We start from the raw sequence: 7925 nt of genomic DNA on the forward strand, positions 1-7925 counted from the left end.
TCGCATTTCTCTCTTGAAAACGAGACGCGTTTCATTCACCATTCATCTATCTACAGTGCATGCTTTCTTTTACTCCTATAATGCTGTAGTCACCGTTCCTTTAGAAGTCTGTACGTAAGGAGGGTCCCTGGTCATGAACTTTTCTATTAGGTACACACATATCCAGTGATGCTCAACTATTCTTCTGAACCTTAGCTCCTCAGCGTTTCCCAGTCATGGGCTAAAAGTTTCACGTTTCTCATGAAGATGTGCCACTACTGCCTCTGGGTTACTGAACATGTAAATCATTTTCGCTTGCTTTGGTTGCCCTTTCCACTTGGGTACTCATTGTTGCCAAAACTACAGCATGGTCATTGATAATAGTTTCAGTGCGAACATCGTCAACGAGATCAGGTCTCTCTGTACCCATTAGATCAAATATATTTTCATCATGAGTAAGGTTTCGGGCAATTTATTGCGGACAGTTTTCAGAGAAGCAATTCAGTGATGTTTCGTAGGATTTCTTCTAACGACATCTACTAACAAAACTATAACCTTCACAGATGCGTTACAGGAAAGGTTTTAGTGTACACGACTCTGCAATACGAGAACCTAATACTTCCATCAAACATTCACTTTCGATGCGCCATCTACATTCAATGGATGATATCTCGTTAGTAACTGTAATTCTGTTTCTAACCTGTCCGTTCACAATTAACTTCGCTTCACCCACTAACAGTACGGTATAGGGAAAACGATGGTTTTCGCCCTACTTGCAATCTGCAAAAATCTGGGTCTCTTCAGTGAGAGGTTGAAACATTTTCATTTTTTAAAGGTGTCGGTTACGTGTGGACCAGAATCTTATTGGTTTTGTGCGGCTGACCCCAGTTTCGTGCAAGTACTGCGCTTCAGTCACATACTGAACGACGGCATAAAAGCGATTTGTTTTGTTTCATCCGAAGGCGTTGTTGATTGGTTTGCAACAGAGCCTGTTTAACCGAATTTCACGAAAAGTTTCACTTCAGCACTATGGTTAACGAGTGGTTTCTCTTCATGATATTGACTGAAATTCTTTGCGATAATACAAGTGTTTCTCTCTCCTGATAACAGAATGACATCATGCACTACGACTGTATTACTACCATCGTCTATAAGGAAGTATCATCAGTGATAACTCGAAAATCAATGAAGCTACACTCAAGTAAAAGGTACCATTGTTTTCACGTGTAATTCTGTCTCTGGTATGTCCGATAGCCCTCTTTCCGTTTTAAAGTTACGAGTTGTACCTCAGACGACTGCTTCCAAAATGATTATGTTTATCAGTAACGTTACTGCCATTACTACTGCCATTACTCTTATTACTGGTAATATAATTATTGATATTATTATTATTATTATTAATGTTATTTTAAAGCGTTTATCCTGACGTACAGGTTCCACTGTTTTCCATGATTTGACCAATTTATCTTATTTTGCCTTTATGACCGGATGCCATAGCTGTCGCCACAGTCATCAGTAGCTCTAAGGCAAGGAAGCCGCGTGTGACATCTCTGAATCGTGTAAATTACGCTCAGTGTGTTGGTGTACTTTAACTGTTTCTGTATCGTGTTTCCTTAATCAGAGATCGGTTATTAGCCTAGCTTTTGTCCAGTCCAGTCTGGAAAACAGCCTAAAAATTATTGTTCGGCTGGCTGGTCTACCAGAACAACGGTCGCTACTCAGCTGCGCAGTTTCAGTCCAGGTCGGGAGCACGCCTGCCTCTCAATTTAGTGTACTTCGCATTGAACTATACCATCAGATATTATTATTATTATTTGTTATTATTATTTATATTTATTATTGTCATATTCTTCGTCTTTTTTCCTCCTTCTTCCTTCAATTATTAGTATTACTACTATTACCATATGGTATTGGGAAGTGCCATAATCCCAGAAAGATGCAGAGAGGGAACAAGAAGAATGACTCAGTATAAAAGACCAGCGGCTAAAACTAGGGCTTCTGCTGGACTGGAGTATGCGAGACATATACCAGAGAAGAGTTGAACAAAACTCAGATTGGATGAGGACGGAGCTGCAACATCACTGTACGAGCTTTTAAAATAATATTTACTTGGACCTACTGAGGAGGCTCTTGGAAGAGAAAGACGGCATGAGTAAATGACTCACGCCTGACGAGAGAAAGGATTGAAGAAACGAAGGCTGCTTACCAGATATGGTTATGCTTTAAAAGGCAGGAAGAAGAGATCACCGCAATTAAAGGAGAAGTAAAAAGGATGGTTACCCGAGCTAAAGAGAAGTCGTGGGAGAACAAATGGGGAGAAATTGAATATTTAGTTGGATACAACAGGGTATCAGAAGCTTGGCATGAAGTGAGAGCTCCTGCCTCAGTTAGAAGATGAGCTTGAACGATTGCCATTTCGGAGTGGAAAACATATTTTAAAGATTTTCTTACAGGGAAAAGGCATAGTTTCGAGAAGAACACAATGAAGAGGAGATTTATCCCTTGGAAGAGGTGGCTGACAATGATGTTTATCATGCACTACAAAAATTCAAAAATGGAAAGGCAGCCGGTCCTGGAGGTATAGTAATGAAATTATTGAAGTGTGGAGGACCTAAAGTAGTGGCAGCACTAGCAACTGTTTTTAATGGAGATTGGAAGACGTCTAACATAACCGCCATATAAGAGAGGGAGCAAGAGAGCTTCGACTGATTACAGAGGTATAAGTGTAATTGCTTTGATGAGTAGTTTGTTCAACAGTATAATACAGAGCAGATTAGAAAAGGTAGCGCAGGTTGTTGTATCAGAGGAACAGTTGGGTTTTACTGCTGGAAAAGCTGTGTTGAAAACTTCTTTTGTGTACCCCAGATATGTCCGAAAACGGCCGCTAAAAATTAACATCTCCATTTGGTATTTGTTAGTCTAAATAAGGCCAACGAGGTTACTGTGGATAGCACTGGGAAAGGTTGGAATGGATGTTGCACTGCATTGATGGTGGAAAAGGTGGACCACCAGTGTGAGGTGAGGTAATAGTGAAGGTTGGTTCTAAGATATGGGAAAGTCTGAAACAAGTAAAGGAGTAAGATAAGGATGCTCGTTGTCATCAACCTTATGTAAGCTGCATTTACAAGTTCATCCTAATTTCTGAAATGGACAGTGCAGAAATTTGTGTTTGGCACTAGAGCATATTTGTTACTGTCTGGCGGCGATCAAGTACTTATGGCTCTGGAAAAGACGGTGGCATGTATCAAGTGCGAAACTTATTCATTGGGGAATAACAGAATGGGTAAAGCAGGATATCTTGTTGGAAGAGGGCAATGTTTGGATTTAGATTTTGAGTTTGGCCGCGTAAGATATGTGGAAGTGGGGTTCACTAATCTATAAGACTGGACAGTGTAGCTTGTACATATCCCAAAGGATAAGTCAAGCGAGGGTGGCTGTTAGGTCATTAAATGGGATCTTTGGGAGTCTGCAATAGCCAGGCGAACAAAGAAGGAAGTGTTACGTGCTAAGTTTAAAAGCATTGTAACATGCCATACACACAGAACGACAGGAAAAGGGGGGAACTGACATATGGAAAAGGACAGATTACGAGACAGCATGACAGAGACCCACTTGGATCGGCTCAAGTGTGAATACGTAAGAATGGAGATCAGTGAGGTGGAAAAAGTCTCTTATAGGACTGATGCTAGAGCACTGAGACTGTCTGGACACTTCTGACAGAGAAGAACATGAATCGCCGCAGTATTTCATCAACTGTCTGATGGATGGAGGAACAACGATGGCCCCAGTCTTTACTCAACTGATCGCCCGGGTGAAGGAGCTAAGGGCGTCCGAGGGCAACGTGGAAAGGTACTATAGCAGAAGCTATGGATAGGAGAACTCTGTAGGAAGAAGACTGGCAGGATAGAAGCATGTGGCGTCTGAGAATAGACAATTGTTGATAAGTGGAAATGCTTGATGAAATAAAGTTAATTAATTTAATAGAGGCCTATCCAGCCTTCCTAATCTAAAATTAACAGTTTTGAACCACTTTCTCTCCTCTTACAAATGATTCCTCAGTAAAGCACCTTACCTCACTGATTTTTACTCTGAATGTTGTCTACGTGTTGTGTATGGACGTCAAATTGGTCGTTTTCCAGAACACATTTATTATCTAACTGCCGTATAGTCCTGTTTCGTGTAGATCTGTGGGCAAGTCTTATTCTTTAAATCTTTTCGCTTTCTTTGTGCCTACATTATTAAATAGAGGTGCCAGGAACGTTGATTCTCTGCCGTCACTGCGGTTCACACTTTGACGATGACCTACTAGCACTGGAAAGCGAAATACCGACTGGGATTTAGTTAAGACAGCAGAAGACAGTGAACACCATTCCCATCACGAAAAACCAAGCAATTTTGCCAACCTCAAAAGACAACTGCTATATCAGTCTGGAACCGTGCGACCGCTACGGCCGCAGGTTCGAATCCTGCCTCAGGCATGGATGTGTGTGATGTCCTTAGGTTAGTAAGGTTTAAGTAGTTCTAAGTTCAAGGGGACTGATGACCTCAGATGTTAGGTTCCATAGTGCTCAGAGCCATTTCAACCATTTGAACAACTGCCATAAATTCGTTCACTGGCTTAACAAAACTTCTGATTCGTTACCTGAAATATCTCGACATCAGAAACTGACAACACGGCACTTCAACGGAAACAGTCCATTCGATCAAAACGCCGTACCAATAATGACATTAGCAGACAAAGTTTCTGATTTTCAGCTTGTAACTGCTTTGAATGCATGCAGTTCAGTGTTCCTAACAAATAATTCAAATTTGAAGACGTACGATGTAACCTGTGACTGTAGAACTCGTCACACTTACAATACCTTGGATGTAACATAACGTAAAAGTATGACTGAGACGTAAGAGATTAGGTCCAGAATTTCTGCAAAACGTCTGCCACATTACATAGGACGCTGAGAAACAAGCGCAGAGCAAAAATTTCAAACTTATACAAAGACTAACTATCCCAGGTCTTTTACATGGAAGCGAGAGTTGGGTGCTAAAACGCAGTAATGAATCCCAGGACCAAGAAGAAAAAAAGATGTACCTACAAGCAAGTAAGAACAACCGTTCAAGAGGCCAGATACAAAATCACAGTGTTAAAACATTATTTGACATATATGCTGCAAGAGTTTGCTTTTATCTACACTGATGAACGTACCCTAATACACCGAGAACTGGGAACACGCATTACATCATAGAATACTTTCAAACAAGATTGGCGAGGTAGTCCAGTTGTTATACTGTGGATAGGCATAATGTTACATGAACATAGTGACAAAAGAAATCTTTGGACGTAGTATATTGGTCAACGTTATTGTGGAGCTGTACTCCTACCTCGCCTGCGTCTTAAGTTCACCTTTTCGGATCACAATGCACGACCATATCGAACACCGCACGAGGAGGAGCTCATGGAACCTGAGGATATTCGACGAATGAACCGGTTTGCACTTTCCCCCGACATACATCCCATTAAGCACTTGTGGGATGCTGTGGGGAGACGTAATGCAGCCCGACCATTCATCACTTATCAGTCGCGTTAGGGGAGGAATGGTCGACATACCTCAAGAGCTCGTTACCAACTATGTACCTGGCATGTGAGTAAGTCGCCGAGCATGCACTCTATTAAGAATTATGTTTTACCACTTGTAGTGCCCAGCTGGTTATCATGAATCTCGCTGACTTCAGTGTAATTATTGCATTTGAATACAAATGTCATTTCCAGACTACACGTAGCTGTGCTTCTTATGTGTGGTGCATGTTTCATCGAGGTATGTTACTTGGCAGTCACACATAATGCAAAACTTACTTTCGTCCTTAAGTTTTGCACACCAGTGTATTTGTTGGATATATTTCACTTTCTGCAGCTCCCTCAAGCACCTTCACGTCTTAACACATGACCTATCATCCTGTCCTTAGAGTCCACATTTTTACGTTCACCGGTTCTGTGATGAAACACCTCATCCTTTGCCATATCAGTCTCACCACTTTTCAACATTTCGCCATCACATCTATAACAAGCATACGACACAGCAATAAGCGAAATAAATGTGGTCTGAAGTGATGCTAAGTTTAGGTACATCGACCAGTTTTTAGAAGAAGAGAATTTTAAATCCTGTACTCTTGTCATATAACAGTCTTAAAATGAAATTAGTTCTTCTCAGAATAAAGTAGACGAGTGTTCGGGCTGCTGCTTTGGTAAGACTACTGCCTTCTAGTCTTTTCCAGCTGAGCTAGCGTTCCGCCTGTATTAAACTCGCCGTTGATTAAATTAGCTTCCATTCATTCTCTAAAACCGCAGTTTAACACCGTGTCAACTGCATGACTGTACGGCAAATAATAATAATTCTTGAGCTACCGCAGTGCCTTGTCTGCAGTGTTCAAGGCGTTCCTTACGCTGTCATCGTTTGCTGGAAAGATGTGCACAAAATTAATCAACTGTCTGACGTTGAGTACAGGCTTTTAGGTCTCTCTGATGTGGAGAAATGCTGTTTTATACTGAAGTGAAGCTCATCCCGCGAACATTTCTAGCCATTTTTGAATGTTTGTACTAGAAGGAAGGCTGCACGCTGACGAAATTCCCATTTTATATCTTCCATAAATGAGACTGACTACCTCCACGTAGCGCTATTATTATTACACGAACGACGGTTATTACCTGTCGCGTGTAGGAAGTGCTGTCAGTATTAACTTTAATACTTGAAAACGGCTTTCGTGTTTTATTCATCGTTACTAAGTGCTGGGAACTCTAGCTCTATCAAACGAATGCTGTACCGTACATATCCAGCGGAACTGTGCAGGCGTTACAAAACACAACTCGTAGTATTACATGATTATAGTGGGACACTCAAGTTAATGCCCTCTCTCTTTGTCTCACAATACACTACGTTCAACTATTTCAGTGTACTTCTAGTACCACCTTTTGCATTAAGACAACACAAATAAGCACACAACACAAATAACACGTATGAAACTTCCGGGCAGATTAAAACGGTGTGCCGGACCGAGACTCGAACTCGGGACCTTTGCCTTACGCGGGCAACTGCTCTACCAACTGAGCTACCCAAGCACAACTCACGCCCCGTCCTCACTGCTTTACTTCTGCCAGTATCTCGTCTCCTACCTTATAAACTTTACAGAAGCTCTCCTGGTAGAGCACTTCGCCGCGATAGGCAATGGTCCCGAGTTCGAGTCTCGGTCCGGCACACAGTTTTAATTTGCCAGGAGATTTCATATCAGCGCACACTCCGCTGCAGAGTTAAAATCTCATTCTGGAAATAACACGTAATCATTTAGTATAATGAAAGCTGATATTGCGTGGTAGCTACCGATAAATTAGAAACGGGAAGACTCTAAATCCAAAAGTTTGCTTCCTAACAGAATGGTGACATTGTTTTCCTCGAGGAATGGAGGTTAATTACTGACAGGTTTGGTAGAACTCTCCAAAACGCTCCATCGTAGGTACATCGTTGAGAAAGCTTCAGGAAATACATTCAGATTTTTTTCTCGCACCGTATCTGTCCACTTAGAGAATATTGTAATCCAGGAGGTGCGGTGGGGGCCAGAAAACATAAATAGGAGTAGTCTGGGGCATCCACATCTATGAATCTTAGGACACTAATACGCTATTTTCCCTTGACATGTGGCGCATTGTATCCTGTAGCACAGAGAAGCGCGAAAAATGAGAATTGGAGTTATGTCACAATGCGACTAACACTATGAAGAGGAGAAAACTTTATTATTATGGACTTACCAACGACTGGTAGAAGAGAAAGCGAAAATCTATATTCTGAAAATGAGAGTTTTTTTCAAAACCCAAACCACTGCTTAGCCGAAGACAGAGTAATTGGTCGTGGATCTCATTTCAGCGTGGTAGCGTCGAACAGTACGATGCTGTAATCCATATA

At 41.5% G+C, this 7925-nt stretch overlaps 1 non-coding gene across 1 annotated transcript; it reads right to left on the reverse strand.

Moving 5' to 3' along the window:
* Positions 1-7013: 7013 nt before the first annotated feature.
* Trnat-cgu lies at positions 7014-7088 on the reverse strand. The gene has a single exon. It is a non-coding gene; the product is annotated as a tRNA-Thr (tRNA).
* Between the last annotated feature and the right edge of the window lie 837 nt (positions 7089-7925).

Source organism: Schistocerca piceifrons, chromosome 1 (genome assembly GCF_021461385.2).
Source record: "Schistocerca piceifrons isolate TAMUIC-IGC-003096 chromosome 1, iqSchPice1.1, whole genome shotgun sequence".
Lineage (NCBI taxonomy): Eukaryota > Metazoa > Arthropoda > Insecta > Orthoptera > Acrididae > Schistocerca > Schistocerca piceifrons.